This window comes from Athene cunicularia (assembly GCF_003259725.1).
Source record: "Athene cunicularia isolate RWA chromosome 4 unlocalized genomic scaffold, athCun1 chr4_part2, whole genome shotgun sequence".
NCBI classification, from domain to species: Eukaryota; Metazoa; Chordata; class Aves; order Strigiformes; family Strigidae; genus Athene; species Athene cunicularia.
This window is the reverse complement of record NW_020799099.1, coordinates 20,455,373-20,482,867: the sequence shown is the minus strand read 5'-3', so window position 1 is coordinate 20,482,867 and position 27,495 is coordinate 20,455,373.

The following is a 27,495-nucleotide window of genomic DNA, read 5'->3' as shown; positions in this document are numbered from 1 at the left end:
TCTGTAGTCAGTGAAAGTTGTGGTGCTTCCCTCACTTCTATGGTCATTTACTGTTTCCACCTCCAAATGCAGATCCAGATGTTTCTCCTACCTACTGCATGCCAAAGGGCCACAGGTACCCTACGGAATTTCTCCCAAAGATGAGCTGATCTCAGCTTGGTCTCTACATTCAGCGGGCTCAATTCAGTGAATATTACAAGACTAATCTGAATGCTTTTACTTTGCATGACATAAACAACTTTTACACTGTGATTTATATTCAGATGAGACAACAAACATAAAGAGTCAAATACTGGGTCTTTGGGGATTAAAAAATAACAGACCCACATACCAAAGTCAGTATTTGGAGTCCCTGGCAAATTTGGCTGTATTTGGCTGTGGCTCTTCTCTGTGTTAGTCCACAAGTAGAAAAAGAACTGTATGCAAATTGTTGACTTCTCTGGACTAGATGCATGAAATCATACACTAACCCAGATTTACCCAGACCCCTGTATAGAGTTCAATTCGGCCCAAGATTACCCAAAACCGCACCAAAGCTTTCTGAAAGCCTTGTAAACCAGAGAAAACTGTTTCTCAAACTGGGGCTGGCTTCTGAGCTGACAATGAAACCAGAAAATGAGGAAGTTTCACATTTAATTATGAAAACAATCTAGCCATTCATCCTCCGTCTTGAACGTTTCTGGAGAACAACAAATCACTGAGCATCCACTTGCTAACCTGTCAATTATACTCTGTTGCAATAACCAAATTCCAGAAGATTGTGTCATTTTTCTTCTCTACCATCCCCGTAGATCAATACATTAGGCTCAGGCATACTGAGCAGCCTGTAAAGTTCACTACAGGCTGAAGTAAGCATCAGTGATGAAAATGCAAGGACTTACCTGGCTCTAGTCATGCAAAGGAAACAAGATACCTACTCCTCAAACTGGAGGGCAACTTGACTTTGCTGTCCTGAGTTCCTGCACAGAAGTTTCATAAAATTTCTGCCGCTGCTCAACTGAACCAGCACTTTCCTTTGAGGGTCTTGGACAAATCCCCTTCTTTGCTGATACACAAAACTGCAGCAGAAACCAAAAGTAAGTCTGGCTCAAGGAATTGCAGAAATGGATTTGGCTCTCCGTAACTACGCCAAGGTATTAGGGCTTCATTTGCTATTGTTAGTGTTCCCTCCATTACCCTCATGCAAATTTTAAGGATACTGTGATCTCTTGCAAAAGCACTTCATCTCTTCAATATACCAAGTTAGAAGACATTATACCTTTAAACACAATTACATTCACACAGTATGTGCTGCTCTATTTAAATGTCAATCTCTCTCTGAAGTGAACATGCTTTCTCTTTAAGGTTTCTTCCAGAATTTATCAGGTTGTTATTACTTACACTTTTTTTCCTGCTAAGATTTGGAGCTGTTCACAGAAAGATCAATCCATAGATAAAGAGAAAAAGAGATTAAAAGTGATTTCTTTTTCCAAGGAGTGAAGTTGGTATGAATAATATAATGTACCTCAGACATTTTGGTGACCAAAAGAATTATACAGATTGTATAGCAGCATGAAGATAAAATTAATTGGGTCTCTTTGCATGATATCTGTTATGAAAGCAGTTAAAATAGTTTTGTGTATTTCGGATGAGTTGAGGAAATATTACTTTCATGATTTTTTTCCCCCCTCTCCTTTCAATCAGTGTCCTTTTATTTTCATTTTCATATACCTGCTAAGTGTATCCTGCTGTATTCACAGTTCAGCATGATGGGTTTCATATTTAGTGGAAAATGAGCAATTCGTACCCTGAAGATTCCAATTATTCGGTTCCTTCAAAGATTCATCTTTGGAGTATCAATGAGGAGAATGAAAAGTTTAGCCAGAAAAAGTGAGATTTTTTTTTTCCCAATAAAATGTTGTTTCAGAGGAAGAGGAAGCTTAATATCAGCAGCTTGACAACCAAAAAGAAGCAAACTAAGAGCAAAAGGTTGCTGAAGGACATCTGCAATTTCACACATATGCATCATTATCAGGACAGTTTTACTGCTGTTCTGATTCTGCCAGATATGCTTGAAGAGAAAAAATAATATTAAAAGGAAGCCCTGCTTCTCCTCTATACTGAACAATTGACTGTGTTCTTTCAGAAGAGTATCAAAACGTGCACTGTCACCCTTTCCACTCCTTGTAACCTTTTGGTGTGGACTGTAAATTTAACTTTCTCTCTACAAGGGGAAGCCTTTCTCCAGCAACAAAATCTAATTCTGAATCTGAAGGTGATTTTTAAATCATAAGCGTATATCATGGTCAAATGCAATGTGGCCACAGGGCGTGCCCAGATCCTATGGGACACTTAATTCCCACTCACAGATCTGGAGACTTTGGGATGTTAACTGGAGGACAGTTCAAGGCTCTGTGTTCCTGGGCTTTCTGCCAGTTGTTCATGAGAAATGAAATATCAGATGTTCAGATTTACTGCATTAAGAGTTAAGGGCAGAGATTGCTTTTATTTGGAAAGCTTGAGCTCAGAGTTTGAAAAGCCAATGAATCTCTCCAAGGTTCAAAGTGTTTAAATTTTCCTCTCCTCTTTCAAATACACTCTCCTCCTGGACTCAGACATTTTCAAATTCAGGATGGGTTTGATTCTGAGGTACCCTGCCAGCACCACCTCTATGCCAGGTGTGTTCAGAGCACTTTCTATTCTCAATTACACCTCGCTGGCGCAGCCAAGCAGACCGGCAGCTTTGGGTTATGGGCAAGGCAAAAGAGAGGAGACAGCCCAGCTGACATGCGATAATAATGTCTATGCAATATCCAAGACAAGGAAAGGTAAGCTCCCATTTACTGCAGAAGTTCCACTTGTTTATTTTCTAAGCCTTGCACCAAACTCCCACTTGTACATACTAGAGTCCCAAACAGAACCAGAAACTAAATGGTTAAGACCCCACAAGACAACCTAATTTTACAGTTATATCAGTGTATCTGAAACCCAGGAGAACATGAACTTTTATATAGGAAATAGAGTTCTATAAAAATGGTTCCCAAAAGCCACTTTTTCTTCTAACCTTACAGCTTTAGATATTAAAATGAATGACTGGTGAGCTTTGGGATTTTGGTGGGGCTCTACTGATCTTGTAAATTACCTAAAATACCCCTACATCTACAGGAACAACCATCATAGGAGCAAAATGAAGAAAGGGAGGCAGAAAATAGTCCTGCTCTTTAAGTTCTCTTCTAGCAACTCATCTGATCACAAAATCCCATGCACTCTCTAACCAGCAGAGTTCCCTTTCTAACCTTCCCCAATGCAGACATACAATCAACTTCAGAAAATAGGTTAAAGTCTGCCATTTCCATTTCACAATGTCTCATGCAGATAGATAGGAGCATTTTGTAGTAGTGATATCCACTAAACACATGTTCATTGTTGTCTTTGTCACATTATTCAAGTAACATGGGAGCATCGATGTTTTGCAAATGACAACGATAAAGATTGCAGTGACAACTGTTGTATATAGAAAATTCTGCTTCCTTCTGAAAGGGTTATTACCTGAATTACTTGGTTTGGTCTTGTTTCAGTGTAATAACCCAGTGAGAGGGGGAGGGAGAAATGTAATGAAAAAGAAAGAAACTGGAGAGCAAACAACCAAAGGTCTGAAATGTACCTTTGGACAGAGGTATGATGCATGGGAACAGAGTGTATTTATAGCCCACCGAGGCCTGTCTTTTACTACAATAACAGGGACATCATTTACTAAACAAACACCAGCTGCCTATAGATCTCTGACACCTGACCATTTAGGCTGTTCAAAAACCTTCATCAAACACAGTCATCTATTAAAGGCAGAGCTTTCAGTGCTAAGAATCAAGGGAAAAAATAATATGGCTTGTTCCTCTCAAAGATATGGGAAATAATTTTTGGACAAGCATTTCTTTTCTTCCCAGGCACACTACATCAATCTGTCAGAGCTGTGTGCAGCAGGGGAGGGAACATGTCTCTTGTTTCACCTGGGAAACAACACCCAAACCAAGGATGACTGTTTTGAAAATAAACACATGCATGGGCACGCTTCCTCAGTTTCCTCCATTGTCAGTCCAATCCTGACTTTCCAGGAAGCTTTCCTTCGGGTGCAAAGCTGGAGGAAAAAAACATAAAGCTTTTGAAAACATACTTGTGCTTGCTTGGTTTTCATATTAATTTCATGTATATATTAATTTCATATTAATTTAATGTGCAACATGGATTGCTTAACAGTTCTGTAGCACAACTGAAAGCCAGTAATCGCTCAGAGCAGTTCAAAGGTCCATGCTCACAGGATGGCACTGCTGCATTTGGGCTGCTGGAAAGTCTTCCCACTAGCCAGATGGGTCATGCGCAATTATCAGCATTTGCCCCAAAGTGTTCTTACTAAAAGCACCAGAACCACTTCTTCGGTGCTTCACAGTAAAACAGTTAATCACAACAAGGCAAAAGAAGTAGAAATTACCTCCTCTCTTTCTCTTTCCAGAGCTGCCTTGATGGCATCATCTACTGGGGGGAGAGCTGCAAGACTAGAGCTCAATAATCCCTTCCACCTGTTCATTACAACATACCATCCAGGACGGAGGTTGACTGCTTTTTTAAAGAAAAAGCATTCATGGAGAAAGAGTGGAAGAGTTGTGAACCACAGTGTATGATCTGGGAGGACACTCTACACTCGCCAGTGTTAACGGAGTGCCGAGGTCTCTGCAGTCATTCATCAGCACCCAGTAAATCTGCACCTGCTTTCCAAAGCTGTTACTTATTTGGGAAGGAGACCCTAAAATTGCTGTTCGCAACTGCTTAAGGTTCAACTGGAGAGCAGCCTTCAAAGAGAAGAGCATTACAGTTTCAACAGTAACAGAAGGGTATTTGCCCACTGATTTATTCTCTTTGATTTTCCTAAATTTGGCTGGTGGCAACAACTTACACCCATTTGGACCATAGATCTTTCCTGATTTCTGAATAGAGTCATCGACCTTTCTTCGCAATTATGTTATGTTTCCAAACTAGTGCACTGCCACATATACAGCACTGTTTTGGAGGCTTACAGACCTTTAATCCTACAGCCCAGCCTGGACAAAGAGAGTTAAATCCAAGCAGAACAGTAGTAACCAGTGTAAAATCCGCTGTCTTTCTTCCCTGATTCTTGGGAATCACTGAAAACAGACATTACCGTTCAATCTACAGGCAAGATTCACTCAACTTAGGTCACACTTATGACAGGCATTCAATGAGTTTTTAATCCCCTTCAGTGCAGACCTGACCACTTCTCCAAACAATTATCCCAGTGCTTAATTATTCTTCTTTGAAAGATTTTCAGCAGATCCACCTGAATCTCCTTTCCTGTAATCTCAGCCCAGTCAGCCTTGTCCTGTGAAAACACAGAAAGGTGTCTGATCCCTTCTTTGTACTAACTTTTTACACCTGTTTAAACACAAATATCTTACCATCAGAATGGAAATTAACCAAAGTAAGTGAATTTTTAAAATCTCCTAAATATAAGCAGTCCCTAATTATGGAAGGCCATAGTTGTAAGTAGAAAATTATGTGTTATTCAAACAAAACCTTTGTCTAAAGATAACTGCCTAAGGTGTGAGACCCATGGGGCCCGTATCACCTGCATCATTTTATCATCTTTTCAGTTCAGATTCCTATTGCAAGGGCCACATATATACAGGATATATGGAGGTTTGAGAGCAATCAAGTATATGTGCCATAAGCTATACACCAACGTGAGGTAAGCAGAAAGAAGCAGGATGATTTCTTGCTTTAGATAGCCATCTCTAATGGAGACACAATTCACATTTTGAGAGAATGGCCATGTGAACCATCAAAGAGAAGATTAAAAATCCACAAACTATTGTTTGGAGGTGATGGTGGCAATTGTTTTGGAGGTTACATAGTGTAACTACAGTAACTGGCAATACATTTCTTTTGTAAGCAACTCTCATGGGAGACAGTAGCTCCTTTTAATATTACGCTCTAAACTAACATACAGTATCCCTGTCACAGACTGTGTATTCTTCAGGACAGACAGTATTTCCTGTAGGTTGTTCTACACTGCCAGTCATAAACGCAACCATGATCTTGACTGCAGTTACTGAAATATTAAAATAACTCCTGTGAACCTTACTTCACTCTGTAACCTGAACTCAAGGCCCAGCTTAAACTGCAGACAGATGTAACATTTTCCCTTTGTGCATTTTCCTTTCCCTTTGCCTAGTTCATTTTATCAGGTTAAAAACTTGGCGAGCCTCAGATGATAAAGCTATGTGGCAGTGAAAAGCCATGCACTTTCAAAACAGCAGCTCTGCCGCACAGGCTCATTTTCAGCCTGCTTGCTCCCTGGCTATTCTTTCACTCAGCACTCAATTGGGATGTTCAAAGTAAAAGCAAAGCCAAGACTTTAAGTCATTTTATAAGCTCTCAGGCCAAAAGCTTGACATATCTCTGTGTCATCTCGTGACTGAACAGAATTCTTTAATTTTATGTGCCTGGAGGTCTAATAGATTTGCTTTCACATGGTGGTCTGTCTTCTGTAAACTTCTTTAAAAAGTGAACTTTCTTTTACTGACTTACTTCTTTCTGGCTGCAATCCCCAGCAACAGTCAAATTCCTCCTTTTGTGCTTGGAAATCTTCCTTCACAAAACTCTGCTAGAGATACAGTTGAAAATGACAATCATTTATCTGATGTCACTTCATCTGGCAGTGCTGTGCCCTCACCTGTCAAAACTAAGCCTCTTTACCATGGTCCCTTTGGACACTTCCCGATGCTGCTCTGAGCCACAAGGCTTTCTTTTCACACTCACATCACCTCCAGGGATGGTTGAGATGTGGGGGAACTGGCAGCCCGCCAGCCCCTTAGTGCCCGGGGTCCCCCCAAGGTGCCCGGCACAGCCCAGCACCACTCAGGTATGCTGAGCATCCTTTCAGTCTGCTGCTGTCACCCCAGCTGCCTTTCGCTACTTGCTTCTGCAGTGCACACACAGACAGAAGAAAAGTCCTTTTATCCACCTTTAGGCATTTCATCTTCTCCCCAGACCCACACCAGCCTTTACTCCTCGGCTCCATCACTAGCACTTTCTTTTTAAAGTAAACTTCACAGACTCGTCCTCGCTCTCCTGTGACCCTAATCTCTGCCAACCTTTCCATCTGGTACCTTTCTGGCTGCCCAGTCCCATCAAGAAATCCTTGCTCACACATATTTGCTGGCCAAAAAATGTATGAGTGAATAAATAAATGATTTAAAGGTATTTGGGCAGTCAGAAGACTGCCCATTCCCCTCCGATGTTTGTCAGTGCACAGCTAATTTTTTCCCTGACAGCAAAATGGCCTGGGGTAAAACAGGGCAGTTTTAAGAGAGAATGATAGTGAAGGGCTGAGGGGTGAGTTTACCGGTAAGAGAGAAAGTTAATATTTCCTTTTCATCAAGACTAATTTCTGGAACTAAGGGTTGCTGGAGGATAGTTCTTTCATGGCAGGGAAAAAAAAAAAAAAAGTGAATCTGATGCTGGAGATTTTAGCAAAGATATTTTGCCTTAATTTATTTAGAACTATATGAAATCAGAAAGCCATCCACTGGAGGCTAGTGACCAGGGTACACTGAAAGGAAAACAGCCATGGCTGGGGAATGCTGACACACATCTGCTCTCCTTAAATGACTCATTTGGAGGCATTTTAGTTTGCCTGTTTATTTTATAAAGTGCAGGTGGATCAAGAACACATGCAATCAGAAATGAAGGTGAACAGAAAACAAATAGGGGGAAACTTTGGCTTATTTTAGAAGTTCCTATTCAAAACCACTCACACGATCCTCCTCGAGAAGGCAGGGCAGACATCTAGATAAGGAGTTAACATGATGGGAGGGCTGACAAAAATTGGAATACAGCCTAAGCAATTAGTAGACTGTCAGTAATTGGAATTAAGTAATCAACTTCAACCATTATGAGAATGTACTGTGGGGAACACTCTTCCATTGGCAAGAAGATGAATGGGATAATTGTACGGCTTTTCCATCTCTAGCTGCTATGATTTGATGGCAGAATAATCCATGGGCAATTGAATGTCTGCAATTCAACAATGAAATACCAGGATCAATATTTAATTCACAATTCTCTTACCTTTTCTGCAAATCCACTTTAAGTTTATTAATGCTCTAAACACATTAAGAGGCTCTTACTCCTTCTGGGTGAGTGCATCTGAAGCAGAACGCTGCCTGCATGGTCTCAGGTTGAGGTATGTATCGACTCATGCTTTTTGCCTTGCATATATATTGTGATGTGTTCATTAAAATCATGGTAAAGAAAAGAACAAGTGAGCACTTGAATCCTGAGACCCGTTCTGAACTTCACTACTGAGTCACTTTGGTTGGGCCATTTAACAACTGCCTGCCTGCTGAACAGACGGTACAGCAGCATTTACTCACCTCACAGGCATGCTGCAAGGCTTAATAAAGGCGAAACTGCAGCTGCTCCTTGCAAAGTGGTTGAGGAAGAGATAAGATAGGCAGGACCCAGCCGTAACTTGGTATTCCCAATCATTTGAGGCCTTTCGGATAGCATGCCTACCGCCAGCCCCAGCCTAAGGGATTACAGCAAACCGGGCTGTGGATAGAGTTAGTGCTTTGCCCATCCACAAGTGCTGGGGGACCACATGCTGTTTCTCTCAAAGGCAGGTGAGAGGATTGCCAGTGCCCTTGGGGGAGCCTGAGGAAATCTGCATCTTCACCTACGCCAAGCAGACCTGCTGTTTGCTCAAACCACTCTTATGAGCACCCCAGCCCCACGGCCCTGCCTGCATTACGTGGTGTTGCACAAACACACAGTGAGGTTACCATGCCAGACAGCAGCTTGTCTCACTTCCATCTTGGCCATACGTTTGTCTGTAGCATTGCATAGCTACCTTCTAGGTAAATGCAGGCTAAATTATTTCAACCACTTTGATCATTGTTGCAGACCTTTCCTTCCCAAGCTGACTTCCCCAGAAAGATGTGCAACACAGCCTTATGGGCATGGGAAGCAGCACTCATAGTGCTGCACACACCCAGATGCCCCACTCCTCTCAAAGCAGGGCTAAGACAGCCCCCAGGGCAGCCCGCCCGACACAACACAGCCAGTCCTCTGACTGGTCCCCAGATAACAGCGAGCAAGAAACAAAAATTAGTTCAAGACCCTGCTTACGACAACAGCCCTCGCAGCCAGCCGCCTGGCTGAGGGACCAGGAGCTTGTAATTGAAACATGCCTTGTGAAGAGAGGCACGCATGAAATATTAATTTCCTAGATTGCCTGCATTTGCATAGTAATAAAAAGTTCATCCTCATGGCCTGCTCTGGCCCCTGTTAATGCTTTTATTGTTGTACCTGAGGTTTGGGGGAGGAAGGGAGAGTAACGGCCATGGAAAAGTCTCCTTTGGAAGTGACAGCCTAATGGAGCTTATCTCTACCAACAGTAATTCAATCCAGAACGCTGAAGCAGAGGATTGCAGCACTCTGTTAAGAAAACATTCTCTAAAATAAGATCGCTTCTAACTTCAATTAGGCCCTAGCCTTTTTTTACTCCCCTGCTTTTTCCCTTTTCTTCTTTTTAACCTTCTCTCCTCCCTGCCCCCACCCCCGAAGTGAAAGCCTTGCAGCGAGGCCAGGATTTTCTCTGGAGAAAGCCTTGGTGTCAGTTGTGGATTTTGCAATGGAGATGTATCTGATCGTCTTAACTGATGCACTGCTTATGACAGTTCAATTAGCCCAGACGAAGACCCAGCGTTACTATGATAAAGGCCTAGTATCTCTCTCTCCCCAGGGTCTCTGGAGAGAATGCAATCTGGCTTCACTTTGTGCATGTTAATACAGCAAGTTCCTTAATTACTTTTATAGCAAAGACAAGTGGTAGTTTTCTGAGTTTGCAGTTCTTCCTCAGTGTTGCAGAAGGATGAACAATCCCTATCATTAGCTGAAGAGAAGTGTAGATGGGAAGATGTTAGAGACAAATCAAGTCCTAAGATTAGACTGGACAGTTCATAAGAAATTCAGATCTTTAATTTACTGCTAGTAAAGCCCTGTCTGCTCACTATGTATTTCCAAGGACCTAAAAGTACTGCACGAGACTATAAAGAATTGTAATTTTTATCTTTTTAAGAACAAAAATATGCAACACCCCCCCCATGCAAAATCAGCTACTTAAAAGTACACACTGCTGCCAATCATCACAGACAAGGCAGACTGCACATACAGCATGATACTGTACAAATCTGGAGTAACAAGGTATTTCTGGTAGCAGCCAGTCAAAATTTATCTTACTGCTTCAGTAACTTTTCTGGTTGGGATTTGTGTTGGTGCAGCTAAACAAACCAAGAAAAACCCCTGGACAAATATAGAAGCATTATTGATTTCTTGGACGGCAGGTTCCTTTTGGGATAAACTCTCACAAAAAGAAACAAGCAATCTCAGCACATACCTTGAAATGTTCAGCAAAGGGCACCCTCTGTGCCCGGCTGCTCTCCTGAGATAAGGCATTTGCATAAATGACAGCCAGGTACTTGTTACTACAAGAGGATTCATAATGGAGTTTCAGGGGATTATAAACTGTAATAACCTTGTAAGTGCGAATTTCAGTGTAATCTGTATAAAACAAAAGCATCACATAATGTCAGAGGAAGGGCCTTCTTTTCATTAAAAGACAGGGAGCATTGGAAGAAATATGGTTTGCAAGCTATAAAGTTCAGCTTGGCACCATCTAGTTAAGGCATTCAGGGAAAATCTCTCATACATTAGCAGGATTCAACAGCTAAAGGCACCAGCACATCACTCTCATTGAGAGAGAGGCTCATGAAATCAATGGGCACATATGTGGGAGCAGGATGGAACAGAAAAATGAAAGAAAAAAAAAAACCCTGCAAAAAGCCTGGCCTCCCTGAAGGATGCTCTGAAATGCTTTTCCTTCAAAGTGTCATCCTACCTCCTTCCTGGATGGCACTGCCAGGAGAGGAGTACAGCCCTGGGGGTGCAGAGGGCACTCCCCATCTCCTTATGACTTATTATTGCTCAACTACGTTTTTCTTCCATCTATACCAGACACGCTGTAGGAGAAACAGAACCAAATGAACCTTCCCATCCTGAACACTTAGGAGAGTGAAAGATAGAAAAAGAAGATAAAAATGATAATTTTTAAAAAGGGAAGGATCTGTTCAAGGTTCTTTGCAGTTTTTCTGGGATGGTCCTGGTCATAGTGTCAGGCTTCTGCACACAGTGATGCCAGTTAGGACTCATAAATACCATCTGCAGTCCAGCAGCTGTGGTTCTAACAGAACCCCAAATGCTGCAAAACCTGTGAATGGCTTGTGAAAGTCAACCACACTCCAGGTCTCTCTTTTATCCCACAAATCACATTCCCTTCCCAGACACTGGATGCTGCCCTCCCATCCCACAGTAATGGCCTTGGACAGCTCAGAGATGCTTTTGTCCCAATGGTAGCAGCATGGAAGGTCCCTCCATTTCCGAATGTTTAGGGAATAGGTGGGGAAAAAAGCTCACAACGGGGCATTCACATACACCCTACATCTGCTAGGTTTTCCACATTTTCTACAGCAAAGGGAAATCAGGAACTTATTCTTCAAGATGAAGGAGAAATTTTAGAGGGCAGCTCCTCTAGTTATTAGTGGGTCGTGACAACCTGGCATCTTCCCAGCATCTATGTTTTCACGAAGAAATAAACCCAAAATGGATCCTAAAGAGAAAAATCATGAAGTGAGTCCACTCTGCCTTCGAGATTAATTGTGAACCTACACAAATATATAGACGCACATATACATGTAAGGGCGGAAAGTATTTGGGAACTTAACTGTAACTGTTACTAGATTGAAAAAAAGACCACTTTTGAAGTGAGAACACTGAATGAAGTCACTCTTCAGCCACGCCCCTCATCTGATGGCTCGTATGGCTCTTTGGTTTTCAGCTCCACAGAGTGGCATTGCAGTAGCAATATCTGATCTCAAAACACAGCCTTGCACCAGCATAAATGAGAAAAAAAAAAAAAAAAGATGCTCTGCACCTTTGCACTGCAGTTCCTGGGGTCCCTGTGAGTTTTATTACCGTGACAGTATTTGTTATCTGCATTTATCTGGTCATATAGAAAATCCTTGGCACTATTAAGCACCACAGAGCCTAGGCCTGCAGCCTGTATACACACCCCAAATACTCCAAAACAGATTTCTGTAGCCAGTCTACAGGATCACAAGGATTTACAAATTCAAAGTCTGGATCCCTCCTGTAGTTCCCCCTCAAGTTTTGCAGTTACTTTACTAGTTACTTAGAACTCATCTTCCTCAGTGGGACACAAGCTCATCGAATGCAGGAACACAGAAATTTCTCCTGATTACCATTAAACTGTGGGGTTTCAAAAATACATATTTACACAAGACTTCATATAGCAGGATTTCAAAGACTCTCTGACGGCAAATAAACACAGGGCCCCACAAGAGACAGCAGCCACTGGTCTCCGAGCCTCAGCATGGACCTGCAAGCATTGGCAGAGCAAACAGCTTCTATGCAAAGCTATTTGTGAGCCCCTAAAGTCCATCTACTGCCACCAGAGGTCAAGTGGGAAAGCCCAGCAATTCTCCCCCTGCGACAAGGCCATGCCAGTATCCCTCTCCCTCAAAGTCACCTCGTCAGTCTTTAGGCACCACCCGGATCTTCAGCTCCAAACAAGCTCTTTCACCACTCACCCTGTAAGCTCCTTTTAACAGCTTCTGAAAAGACATCGAAAAGCTTTAACCTGCCTCGCTCTGTTTATTTAAGGCAGTCTGATTTAAGTGGCAGTAGCTGTAGGGACGAGCAAGCTTTTCCTAGGTGATGGAGATCCTGACAGAAAACACTTGGCTCCCCAGGTCCATGGGCCACCGCACCCAGCCTGCTCCCTCAAACCTTGTTTTCGAGGCTCCCCAGGACAGCAGTGTCTCTGCTCAGCAGCCCAGCTTTATCTTGCCCTGCATCCCTGAACACTGATGCTCAACTCCCTCTGAGCCTTTCTTTGCATTTTATTTGCGTCCAGCAAAAGCCTGCTGATTTCCAGTGCAGACTGCCAACATCAGGAAGATATTAAGTCCTTCCATGCCTAACCTATATGCACACCTCTTGAATTGTACTTTGTTATGTGACTCTCAGTAGTGTGCCCAGACTCTCAGACAGATTCAAACAGAGAAGAGCAAACAGGGCATTCAAGAGAGATGCCCACACATGGAAGTGAAAAGAAACATTTTCAGGTACTGATGGGGTGCATGGAGGCACTCTAAAAGCTGAAGGAAAGGAGGAAGACAGTCCCCATCTTACTGTGATTGTGAGATGTACATAGAAATGTAAATAAATGCAGTTATCCCCACAAAAAAATTAGATTTGAGTGAAGACAGCTTAGAAATGGCAAAGACCCCTGAGGTTAGTTCTCCAATCTGTATTTGCACTTCCTCTACTTTTTTATTATTATTATTCCTTGGATTTAATTAGCTGCAGTGCACCGTAGAAAGAGTCTCAGAAATTCCTGACATACTCTGGACTCTTTCCAGTCATTAGAGGAGCCTGCCTTCATCTGCCTTCATTATGAATTGATCTGAATATGGCTGTGAATGTAAACAGTGTTGTAACTGTGCTCTGAGTCAGAAAGCTAGTCAGAAACATAGAATAAAATTCTTCCTTTTACAAACTGCTGGTTTATTCCAAAGAAACATGAATATTCCTTCTACTGAAATCACTCTAAGTTCACATGTGGATTTTTTTCCCTAACATTAAGCATACATATATATGGTTATATTGTTATATTCCACTATATATTGCATTTGGCCTTTTGCCCACAGCAGAACAGAATGGGTCATTTGTAATCAGAAAAGGCATTCTCTGTTTGACTGTATCTTATCTTTGCTCTCTCTTCTGTCTCCTGCTTGGAAAAACAGACATCACAGTGGTTGGTCAAAGCAACGTTTTTTCCACTGGAACATGACCAAACCCACGCTGAAACTGCAGAAGCCAATTAAATGTCTCTGATTTACAGATTAATAAGGGAGCCCTGTCTCCTGACTAGAGAGGGTCAGCAAAAACAAGCATCAGAGAAGGGAAAATGTTTGCACAGAAAACGTATGGGGATTGTAAACGACCAAATGCTGGGAACTCACTATGGTTATGTGACGCTCTTGACTAAACTCCACAACTATGTTGCTTCTACCGAGAAGCAACATATCAAAAGACCAAACAGCCTCTGCCTCTTTGCTCACAATAAATTCAGTGTTAGCAGAATCACTTTATAAACGAAATTATAAAATTAGCACAGCACCTTTAACAGGCTCTCAGTAAAACTGTCTTCATTTGTATAATCCAATCTGACGTTCACCGTGATACCCTGAAGACAATAAAACCAATAAAATAGATTTTCTTAGACTAAATTGTAGTGTAAAAGCTTTTACGGGCTCCACAGAGAAGGGCCAACTGTAGAACCAACTACAAAACTCATGCGTGCCTGGCTAATACCTGACCTATCTGTGAAACACTCTGGAAATGCAGCCCCACTGCAACTCCACTGCAAAAGACAAAGTGGAGCCAGAATAAATGGATGGAGCAAATTCTCAAGCTGGATTAGTTTTTGTAGGAAAGAAGGTGCATTTTGATGTCAGTATTAGGAGCCGTGGCAAAAAGTAACTGTGTATGTAGGCTCCAGCAGGAAGAAAATCAGTGCTTATCCATCCACTGGGACGCTCCTTGGTTTTAAGGCCCTGGGGACAGATCTTCTCCAGAAGGATTTCCAGCATGGATTCCTCTCTCCAGGGAGATCTAGCAGAAGGCAAAAGCAGGAAATACAGTAAAAGCCTTCCTAATTTCTTTATTTCTGGCCTGACTTTTGATTTCCTAACACAGTAATGGCAGTTTTGTTGCGTTGTCCATTGTGGCCAGGCAAGCACAGGTAATTTACTGCTTGGTTTGACTTGGTAATAAGTACTGAGCCACCAGCACAAGAGGCGCTTAATAAATCCACAGAAGAAATTAAAATAATTCACAGTGAGGATGCAAAGGCAGCCAAAAGGAGTTACAGTTACTTGTGAGAACACCACTGCTCTGCAGTGCTGGTCTCATCAGCATCCCACCGTGCCAAGTATTTCTCTGGCTATCTCCCCACCACCCCAACCTCACCCCTGCCTCGTCCATCCCCTCCTCTCATGGGAACCATGCCTGTCATATGCCAGATATTGCCATGACCCCCACGCACCAGTTTCCAGCCCCATGTTGGAGAAGGCAGACATGCTGAAAGCAGTCCCACTGCTTCACTGCACTTACCCCCTCACTGCTCTCCCTCACGGGTGCCCCACTGTGATGATGAGGGGTCAGCTCAGAGAAGTTATTTAACCATCTGCATCCCATGTGAATGATAAAAGCACACAGCATAGGAGCCTGGTGCTGGGGCTTTGCATGGATTGCCCATTCCCAGGGGCTGGGGGCTGCTGCCTGTGCCAGGCTGCCCCAGCACATCCCTCCAGACTTGCCCACTTGCCACGCAGCACAGGGATGAGCCTCTGCAGTCCCCACGCCACCTCAGCGCTCACTGTGCTCCCCAGAGAAATGCCCAATTCCAGCTGCCTGCATCAGTGGGCAGCCAGCACCTGCCCGTAGGCACAGGCATTTCACCAGCAGCAAAAGGAATCAGGACGTTTTCATATAAGGCTCTGAATTGTGTAAGGAAGCAAAGCTCTCAATTATTAAAACTGGCATCCCTGGAGCCTGTGGCTGGTAGCAGCCACCTTGATGCAAAGCAGCGCTGCTCCTTGTCAGGGAGGCGTGCTCCCTTGCCTGTCTCCCAAACACCAAGCAGCTTGCTGAGCCTCCTAGGGCCCCACCAAGCTACCAGCAGATAACAGAAAAGACCATTTAGCTGACCGTAGCCCACGAAGACACTGCTGGGATTTGGACCCATGAGGTCCCACTCCATGGATTCACACAGAGACCAACCATTTGAGCAGGGCTGTATCTCTGTGCGTGTTTTCTGCACAGGAGGACAGTCCTGGTCCCCTTCTAGATAATCCCTGGACACCAGTGAAGCCTGACTTGCTCCCACATCATTTGATGCAGACTGCATACAAGCAAAATGTAAATGCCAGTAACGGTTTATCACTGGAACTTTCTCCCATGCAAAAGAAATGCCAAGTACAAAATTTTGTTGTTGAATGCAAGGGGAGATCTGCATTTTGGTCACACTGACATTTTTGGTGTCACACAGAAAATTTAGATTTGCAAGCAAGCTTGATCAAAGCAAGAGATCCTTTAAAGATTCAGAACCATCCCTAGGAAAAAGTAAAACATACCAGGGAGAATGAGTATTTTTTTCTATTCATGATTTCACAGTTAAGAGGAATGGATTTACATGGATGGATGGCTAGATGGATGGATGGGTGGATAGACAGATATAGACAGACATGTATTATTTATTATCTTATTATGTTATAATATATACAACTACTTTTAAAACATGACATTGTTACAGCCACAAGCTTGTTTAGATGACTTTTAAATATGAAACAAACAACCTTTTTTTTACCAAATACATGTCTCAGATCACATCTGAAGCAAAAGTGACATGGGAAAATGTCTTTCTGGGCAAACTTAGTTTTCTTTGAAGTGTTTGTAACTCTGAATCCAAACCCCTAGTCTTAATTGGTTAGACACCTGATTTTTCTTTCTTCTAAGGATTATTTAAAAATTCAGTACAAAGACATCAGATCTGCAGTGCTGTCATTATAAACTTAAGCTGGTGAGGCAACAGAGTAAGAAAGCCAACTTGGGAGTTAACACAACTTTGGCTGAATGCATTGTATTTGCCATTTACTTTTGTGATTCACATTAATAAATGATACAGCTGTGTCAGATTTCTGAAAAGTATCTTGCTGATAACTGCAATAGCCTTATTGCATTTTATTAAGCAAACTGATTAAAACATAAAATTCCCAGGGCTGAAATTTTATATGAGTTTTTCTTTTTCTGTACTGAAACTCATCTTTGTAGGTAATTTAGCATTCTCATAGCTCAAAAGGTGCATTATCTAAAAAAAAAAAATGGTGTTTATTAAAGATTTATCGATCTGCACTCTACATAAAAATACAGAAATCCTTTCAACCATTGTTAAATGGTAGGTTACTGAGTCTCTGAGCCAGTAACACATTTTCTGACCATTTTCTCTTGGGTAGATTTGCAAGTAAGAAAAGAAGTTTACCAACAGAGATGAACTCTGTGCAGCTTTACAAACCAGGGAGCCTGATCTTGTAAACATAGCTGATGCGAGCAGTCATGTTGATTTGAGACAAAAGAATAAAATGGAAACCGATTACTCCCCTGTGCAAGGGCTTGAAAGAATAAACCAAAGGGTTTCAAGAAATGGGTTGCTCAAGTGCACAGGCAGGGGATGTCATGGTCCAGACCCACTGCCAAGAGTCCTGTATGTTTTCCCTGCTCCACGAGCATGGGTGACCTCACTCCTGGAAGGAAGCTGGATGATCCGAGAAGCTCCCATGAGCAGGACCAGGAGTTGAACTCTGCAAAGTTACACGACCAGCAAACCATAGCGATGTAGAAGGGGCTAGTGTGCGTTTCTGCTGCTGTGACAGTCAGGAGAAGCTGGACATCCCACCCACCCCATGTCCAGCACGACCACCACCCACCCCGTGTTTGTCCAGTATTTGGAGGCAGGCATTTGGATACTGCAGTAGGTTACGGACATCTGGTTCTCCAGAAAAACCTCCAAAGAGGAAAATCTATTTTTGTGCTTCTGCTTTGGTTGTACTTAGCTAATTAACTGCTTCCAGATTTACTAGATACAAAGGAGTGTTTGTATTATCATACAAAATTGACAGCCAACCAAGAGCAAAAGCTGAGTGTGCTTAGGTACCCATAAGGGCATCTGGGAACAAAATGGGAATCATGGTCCTTCCAGCTCACACACAGACAGCTGCCATGGGCAAAAGATCCTCGACGTCAGTGAACACTCCACACGCAAAGAGCAAGGGCAGCTCACCACCCAACACTGCACAGACACAGAGGATGGCTTCACAAATCACAGAGCAGTATTGAACGTGTATTGGAATCTTTGGCACATGGGTATTTTGAGTGGCACAGCAGAAGCTTCATTTCCAAATGCATTCCTGAGAACAGGAGGCTGCATCTCCCAGTTACATCTGCCATCAGGTTGTGGATGGCTGCGATTCGGGCACTACCTGTCTCACCATCGTGGCCCTCCTCCTCTGACAAGTCCAGGCTGAATCAGTCTGAGAGCATCACACCTTGCTTTAGCTTACAATTTGTATTAGTCCAGAGTCTAACTGAATTTTAACAATATTGTTGCCCCCCATGGGTAGCCCCAAAAAGCTCCTAAAATTCAGCTTGTCCCATTGTTAGCTTAAAGGTCATCTGTGTCAATGCTATCAAACCCACATGACCTAGGTCAGTTCCAGCCTCAGGAAAGCACATGGGGCTGGTCAGACACGGGCTTCAGAAAGCATTCCTGCACACAAGCCATGCGAATGCGGGCTCTGAATTAGAGAGAGTGACTGGCTACACACACCCTCTGAACATCTTAACTTAATACTGAACATCAGAAATGATCAAATAAGAAGTGTGGAAATTTATGTGCAGCTTATTAATTTAAATCACCTTCCAGATACTCATCCCAAACCAATCCTTCACAGTTTGCCACCTCACCAGCTTTTTTTTAAAAAAAAAAAAAAAAAAAAAGACAGAAAGAAATCTTTATTCTCCAGATATTTAGTGTCACAGCTCCATTTTTCAGTCTTAATGACTTTAAAGGGGTCCTACCTTAGGATAGTGTTCCGTCTTAAGGCCCAAAATCTTAAAAAAAATGTACATACCCACTTTAATTTATGGAGCCTAGGTGAAATCCTAGCTGGCCATAGGATGCCAAGATTTTATCTTTCCAAGACTTTCTTTGATGTCAATGGACTATTCAGCCAGTACAGCTGAGCATGTGCAGGATCTACCCCTAATACGGATTACACCTTTCTCTGCTTGTTGAAAGGAGGCAGAGGTATGTGTCTCTCCACAGTAGCTACAGGGAAACCTGTAATTGAAGCATCCTTAATGTTTACACCTACAAAACACTGCATGTCCTTATTATGGGGTAATTTTTTATAATTAAGCTCTCACTGATGTTAAGGGACCTTGAATGCTGTGGATAGTAATACGCTTATTATATTAGTGTCTGAAAGCACACTGTAAAGGAACTTATTTCCCCATTAGTGTCAGAGGGAACAATCTGAAAATAGGCACTTAGACTCACTCGAAGCAGTGGGTGTTTTTTACTCTATATATAGATATATATGTATGCATACATACACATACAGAGCCTCCCCCTTACATTCAACCACTGGATTACACAATACACAGACAGCAGGGCTCTTCTGCACTAATTCAATTAAAAGAACCCTAAAATGGGATATTGATTCTAGCTTACCTATGAAACTTTTATTTAGCAGGGTTTTTTTTACCCTATAAGATAAAAATCCACTTTCAAACAACTTAAGGAAGAAACAAAGACAGATCACCTGAACTATGGCTATGATGCCATCACTGTCAGCCAATACTTCACATCATTCTGTATCTATTTTGTAACTACAGAAAGTGTCTTAAAACACAAATTCTAAGAAATATAAGATAAGATTCTAAGACTCTGGTTTCTAACATTTCAACATACAACAGCAGCTGAATGCTTCTGTATAGCAAACTCTACTGACAGTCTTTACTTTTTGCTACAGAATGGTACAGACATAAATCAGATCTGGAGCTAAAAGTATTTAAAAGCAAGGTTCCTAGATTTCTTGCAAGGTTTCCAAGTCATAATGTTGCATAGGCACTTACTAGTGCCTAAATATAAGGTCATTTTTGCTCTTGGTGCTGAACCACTGAGATCTGGCCTTTTGGTTTGGCTGAATCACCTACATAATGCATGGATATATTTTAGTGCCTTCTTATTTGTTCAGGCTATCAAAATGTACAAATATATATACTGGACCTTCAAATAGCCTGAACATGCCCTGCAGTAGTCCAGCTTAAATCCAGAGAGACAGGGAAGTGCAGAGTTAAATCCTCCACACTGCTCCTAACACATCCTGTTAGGACAATACATTGCAGTACATACGATCTTCTCTTGTGCAGAAATAAACTCACAAGTAGCCAACACATCTGGCAGCAGCAGCATGAATTCAGAATGGACCAAAGTTTTAAATGAATTTTCCTATTTTTTAGGTTTCGGTCAGATCATAGCTTAATTTCAGAATAACCAGCAAAATGCTGCATACAACAGAAGAGCATTGCTTTGGGACCTTATCTTGCACATTTTTAGTGTGAAATATTCTCAGAAGTTTTCCCTACTTTAACTGAAAGCGAAGATGTACTCGTCTGAATGCAAACCTTCCAAATTAATATCATGCAGATGAGCGATGAAGAACATTTTCCCAGTACAAGAGTTAATGGGTCCAGTCATAAATCTTGTCTCATGGATTAAACCCAGAGGATCAAATGCAGAGATTTATTACTTCATTTATTACTCCATCCAAGTTAATCACTTTCAGGAAATAGTTCATTCAGTGAAACTAGAATGCTTTTTTATAATCAGGTCATGGTTTTCTCAGACATGTTATTTTTTATGACTATGGTTTATAACATTTATAGTGCCGAGTGGGTCTGCACATACAGCAAGCCTACCAATGCTCCATAAAGGATGTTGCTTCAGGTTTGGAGCCTACTCCTACTTGTACGATTTGTTAGGATGCATTCCTTCCTGCCTGCAAAATTTCCTTGTCTCAGCTCCAGCACAGTTTCCTTCACCCCATTCTGCTAAAAGCAGTGAGTTTCCTCTGTTCCCATCTCCAGTCTTCCCTGAAGTGCAGGTATTGGTGGTCTGTGGTTTAGCAATCCTTGCACGCCAGGGTAAGGCAGTTGTCAGACCACGCAATATTTATAAATTAGATCTGGAGCCTAGGCCCTTCCAAATTTCCAGCATGTTATATAATAAAAGGATTCTGGACCTTTTGGTAAACAGCTGTCGCTGCCTCTGTCCACAGGTCTAGATCCCAGAGACATCTGAGCATCAAACCACCCCCAAACCTACATTTCGTGTTGCCTCCAAACCCTACAGGGAAGAACAAATGTGCTAAGGCTTGTAGCTCTCAGAGTGCATTTCTTTTGCAGTGGGTAGACTGGATAATAAGAAACCTTCCTTTATAGTAAAGGTGTAATTAGCTTTTCTGTCCCAGTTCATTTAGCAGTGGAGTTGAAGAAGGTGGATATAATCACTGGAATGCTGCTTAGACACACTAATGCAGCAGCAATGATAAGATCTAATGGAATGCTGGAGGATGCTGAAACAGAAGCAAACTGCACATCCAGAGGAACTCAGCTAAATTGTTTTCCAGGCTCAAAATAAATAAAAATAGAGAGGTATTTTCCTTATCAGGGACCAAAAATTTAATGTGATTAATTCTGCAATTTAGCTGTAGTTTATTTGTGCGTTAGAGATAACAGCAGGGCTGTGGGTAAAAGCCAGATCACTTGTGCTCCTGACTATTAATAATGCTTGCAGATCTTATTCACTCACTGAAACCAACCCAAACCAAACTGAAAAAAAAGGACACCAATAAATGAGCTCTGCTGTATGGAAAATGCATTTAATGCTTTTGCCTTCTTCTTCCCAGAGAACATCTCTTCAACATTTCCGTTAGCACTGCAGGTAAATCAGATTTATCGTGCTAGTCAGTGCCACTTTTCCCTCCAGTTTTAGAACAGGATTACCCCGAACCTGTAAAGCAACAGAACTGCAGCACAGAAAATATAAGAGTGTAACAGGCATAGGAAACACACACTACCTGGATAGATTTACATAAATTATATAAAAAATATCACAGAATGGTTTTTAATTTTTGCTACTGATAGCCTGCATTATTCAGTGCCTAGATAAGACAGTCAAAATGGAGTTGCCCTTGTTCTGGGTACTGCACATAGATGTAGCAAGGGAGACCGCAAGAGATGGCTAGCAAGAACTGATGCAAGGCTTGCACACTTGGTTACTTTTCCATCTCCTTGCCTAGGCGCGTGGCTTTGCTCCCCCAGATTTCTAGGCATGAAGGAGCACCTATACCTTATGATTCTTACATGCTCCCTATGTGCTTCTATTGTGCAACATCTATGGCCCCACCCTGCTGTGTGTCATGGCTGTTTATGGAAATCTCAGGAGGATCAGATGCATGTCATCAGCTGCATGAGATACCTCTCTGAACTCAATCTTTATCACCTGATGCCTGCACACAGAAAGTAATCAAAGATCTCTTCCACCTTCCGCGTGCTGCAGATCACACTGGTCCTTGATTTTTCAGGCAAAATTGAAAGCATTTACAGAAATTAGATTACTACTGATCCCTAACAAAATAAGATGAGGATGCAAATTAAGAATAAAAAAAGGTGCATTTCAAAGCTCTAATATCTCTATTCTACATCCACACAGCAATGGTCAGTTGGGTGCAGAAAAGATGCTCCTAAGCTGCTGTCTCATTTTAGGCCCACCCTGTGGCTTTCTTGGATGCTGGATCTCCTCCTTTTTTCTTTTATCCTGGATTGTGGCCCATTTAGGCATAAATAAGTACACAGCTGCGTAACACCTGCCATCATGGAGCAGCTTCTCATCTCATATATTTTGCTGCCCACCAGCAGTCTGCCCGCTGACCTTGGTGGAACTGTGCCAGGCTCGCGTCTGCACAGCAAAGGGAAGTCTCCCAACACATATGTGTGCGGGGAAAGGGGGGGTGCTTGCTGCCATATAAAGCACTCACAACCATATACTGTTTGGTCAAACACTATAGCATGAGACACTCTGCAAGCACATTGCCCTGTGTGTGATGAGGGCAGCGATGCTTCCACCTCTCCAGCACTGCTGGCAAGTGGCTTCTGCTCAGCGATTGCTAAGGCTCTGCCACATGCATGACAGAGATATTTATGAGCTGATAGATGGACTGAGAACCTCAGGAGTATTATGCCATCCCATACTTGTATCTGCTGCATGAGTTGTGGCCAAGGGTAAGATGAAATAGGACAACAATAAGCAATGAAAAGAGGCCATCAGATTAGGCCTGGGAAAATATCCAGGGGATTAGGTTTTCTGTACATTGCCAGCTCAGCTACAAGACTTTCTACCCATATCACAATATTGGTGGATAATGCTTTTCTTACTCTTCTCCCACTTCTCTTATTTGTGAAGCATTATCACATATTTACTAACACACATTTTCTGTCCCTTGCTTTCTGAGATACCCTTTTGCACGGGCACAGTGGGACAAAAAAGGCCTCCAGATGTGCACTAGGCTCAAAGCAAAATATCCTCCTGCGCCTCATTTTTATCCCCTTATTTATACAAGAATCCTTGTCAAGATCTGCCGACAAATACAGGTAAATAACTATGGTTAACACAGATGTGCAGGGGAGGCAAAAGGGAATAAAACCATGCTATTACTCCATGGAGGGGTGAGCAGCACAGCTTCTTTTATTAGCAAAAGTAGAGGGTACAAATTAAGTGCTCTGAGGATAACGTGTTCTTCAGGAAATACCAAAGCTTTGCTTTGTCTTGGCTCCAAGAGCGCTGCAGCAAATCAAGCTTAACTAAGGTGCTCTCAATCCACATAAAGCCCCAGGGGACCTCAGGAGCTCAAAACTGCAGTATGTCAAAAGGAAACTGCACAGAAATTGCAACAGCACCAACCCCGAAACTCCAGCGGTGTTTGAGTGCCCTGCCAGGCAAAGCAATATGACTGTGTCTGCTGCAGTTTTAGCCTGTAACTACTCAAGAAATAACATTTTGGTTTGGTTTTCCTTTTTTGTCCCCCTCAAAATACTGAGGGGACCAGTGATGAAAAAATGCTGATCATTTTCTGTAGCAAAAAAACGTAACATGGGAGCTCATTTAACCCCACACAGAGTATATGATAACGAGTCACAGTATCTGATGAAGAATCAACAGTGGATAGTTTTGCTTAAATATTTTATATTTGGCCATCACCTAGAAAGAAAACTGGCTACTCAACAAGAATTAATCCATTTTTGCAGCAAACAAGTACATTTTTAAAGGTCTCTAAAGTGGCAAAAAAGTAAGCAACAGCAAAATACTGAGTTACTAGATTATCCTCTGAAGAAAACCCTTCAGAAAGTCAATGCGATCCTACTGTTCTGCTGCCTGGTTGTAATCACCCCATATTTTTACGCCAATTTTCTATGTGCTCGCAGAAATTCAATACTGTGGAACAAAAAAATTCAGCAAGAGGGAAGCGAATGGTAAACCCAGGATACTTGCTGGCTTACCTCACTCTCCAGAGCACTTCTTACAGGCAAGGAAAAAGTTATATTGCATTTCACAACCCTACAGAGAACCATGGCTTTCTGGACCCCAGTGCTTGACAGTTAAGAAACATCCCAGTTATCACAGCAAAGGAAACCTTATTTGTACCCCTGTGTGCTGTCATATCTCCTAGCTTTGCCTGCTCTAGGTCAGGAGAGGTTTTTGAGACTTTCTTTGGCCCCTCTGACTGCTGTGGTCTCTGGCCACGGTTCGGCAGAACTCTCCATGAAGGTGTCAGATGTCCTCCCTGACATGCCAAGTCCTGGCGTGGGAAGGGCCGGGAACAGCAGCAATACCTGTCAGTGGGTCATTTCCAAAAATGTGGCAGGATAGTTGCAAGACTGAACTCCAGGTACAGAAGCAAAGCCACCAGGGCTGGAAGGTTCATGGATCTCAGGTTTCCTCTGTGGCTCCCTGCTTACTTAAAAAACCCAACTTCCAGAAAAATTTGAACTGGGAAAATTTGAGAGAAAGAAAAGTGGGGCAAGAGCAGAGGGAATAACTCCTCTTTCTGGTCCTTGTGTACATAGATGTGTCAGAAGCAGATGGGCACCTCTGACAGGGTTGCTCTCTCACAGGAGCACCACGGGATTTGAAATCAGTTTGAGGTGGGAAGGTGACAGTTTGGAAAGTGAAGCACTGAGTATGTCAGTCATGAAGACAAAGAGAAAAAACAAAACAAAAAAAGACAAAGCTGCTGCCTCATTCCCAGTTTGCTGTGATTTTCATTGTGCCTTTGCAGAGGAAAGAGCCTGAAGAAAACAGAGCATTGCAGTGAAATTTCCAGAAGTCTTTTGTCCTTCTGCTGCTTCTTTCTCCCTTGCACTCCGAAAGGCACTTGAGGAAAAAACCATTTACTAAATGAATTGTGCAGGATTCCCATTTATCTTTTCAGTATTGTTTATTTTTCATTTCTTTCTTAATTTTTCCTTGATCACAATAAACCCATCAGGAACCAGATTTGAGAAGTAGATTATTTTAAATTCTTATCACAGCAGACATTATTTTTACTAAATATTTCTACAGAATGGCTCAGGTCACCTATTAAGTTAACCTACACAGACACCCCTTAATAAGGCATGCTCTTCATTATAGCCCTTAATCATCCCTAGAGATCCACAATGCCTCATCAAAGCTCTGTGACATCCAATACTGGGGAGTAAGATCTCTCTCGCAGTAGGCCTGTGATTGTACAAAGCCAACGTAAAATCAGTACAGCTGACTAATGAAGGATCCCTCTACTTACGTAGCCAGACTCTAAAGGGGCGAAAAGCTGTCCGCATAGTGCCTACGCCAACTGATCTAGGATCCATTCTAGAGATGGGCAAAGATGCCGATGGGACAGAAGCTAAAGGAAGTCTCCCCACAACAACAGTGGCCACCCAAATTTCTATTGAGCAGATAGCTGGCACAACTTGGAGCAGTCTCCAGAGCCCCAGCTCTTTACAATCTATGTGGGAACTGGGGGACACAAGGATGCCACAGACCAGGCAAGGGTTAGACCCCTAGCCAAAACATGGCTGAGATTTTGTATTTCCAAGGCAAACCAAAACAAATAAGAATTACAAACCTTACACACTGACTGGGAATGGTTTAAGAACTGCAGCACTTTGAGTTAAATCTCAAAGTCCCTGAGTTTCTTAGCAATTTGGAAGGATTAATTTTGCCTAGTAAATATTCTGGACTGTCCTAAGAACTGCTGTTAGCAAGTGTTTTTGGTTAATCTTTTGATTAATCTCTCTTCAAGAAGGGGAATTGTTATTGCCACTCAATTACTATACAGCAGGCTAAATTCCGTTCTCATCATTTGACTTATAAATCTCCCCATTGTTCATTTTTTTTTCTCCTTGGTTTTCTAAAAACATGATATCAATAAATAATGGGGAAGAAAACTAATTCAAATTCAAATTCTTACTAGAAAAAAACATGCAGATGACAGCATATAGGTCACCAGCTGTAGCACAGAATAATACAAAATTTGCAGGAAAACTGTTAGAAAGACAATTTCAGCAACAGGGAATACATGATAGCATAAACAATTTCACACAATGATCACAAAATGAACCTGCCCTTTCATTGCCCTCCTATTCTCCTACTGTTGTTTCAGATTTGCCTCTTTATTACAAGATAATATACCTCTCAGTTTTATTAGAACGTGTCTGAGGGAATGATCTGTGTGATAGATAGCAGAGAGCAAAGCAAAACATAAGTGTGACTCAAGACACATAACAAGCCTTTTCTTGCAAAATCCCATGCAACTAGCACTGAGGATGCAACACTCTGGCGTTACTTACCATATAAAAGCGATTTTTTTTCACTCTGAACAGTTACCCGCGCTCACCCAAAAGCCTTCCATCCAAATTCAGATGTAATTTTCAAGGTTTTCAATTAAATACTCAAAGCACGGAAGAGAAGCAAGAATGAGACATCATCCATCCAAGAAATGTTGCATAGCAGTAGGGACACAGGGGAAATTCTGAACAATGACACCAGGACAAATCCCTCTGCTGCACAAGAGTCCTCTTAAAGAATGACAGGTAGCCAATTGAACTTCCATTTTTAAGGTCAAGTCTGAAAAATGTACCCTGTGAATGACATGAAACCCTTGGAGCCAGTATCAGTGGTGTTACCTGGGCAAAAAAACCCTCCTGTAACCAACCAGAGTCAGACCGAATAATCTGTCTTGAAAATAAAGGTATAAAAGAAGCTTGCCTAAATTCAAGCTGATGGCCCTAGGGAAAGCAGATATTTCAAACCAGATGCTTAGACCATTAGACCATCTGCTCTAGAAGTATCTGAAAAGCCAACTGATACAATGGAATTCTTTTCCCTCTCATTTTCTCCTCAAATCAATAGGTCTCTTTACATAAAGTATTTATACTGAATATTTTACTTTTTCACTTCCTTCTTTATTTGTAAATCCTTGGGAACTCTTCCTCAATGTACTGTGAGGAGAAAAGGAGTATTAGTTGATTTATGTGTCTTCCTTCAAATTAGAAAAGCAGACTAATATTTATTAAGGAGTATTCACTTTTTAAAATATACTATTAATTTATGCAAAATCATGTCAAAATATTATGAAA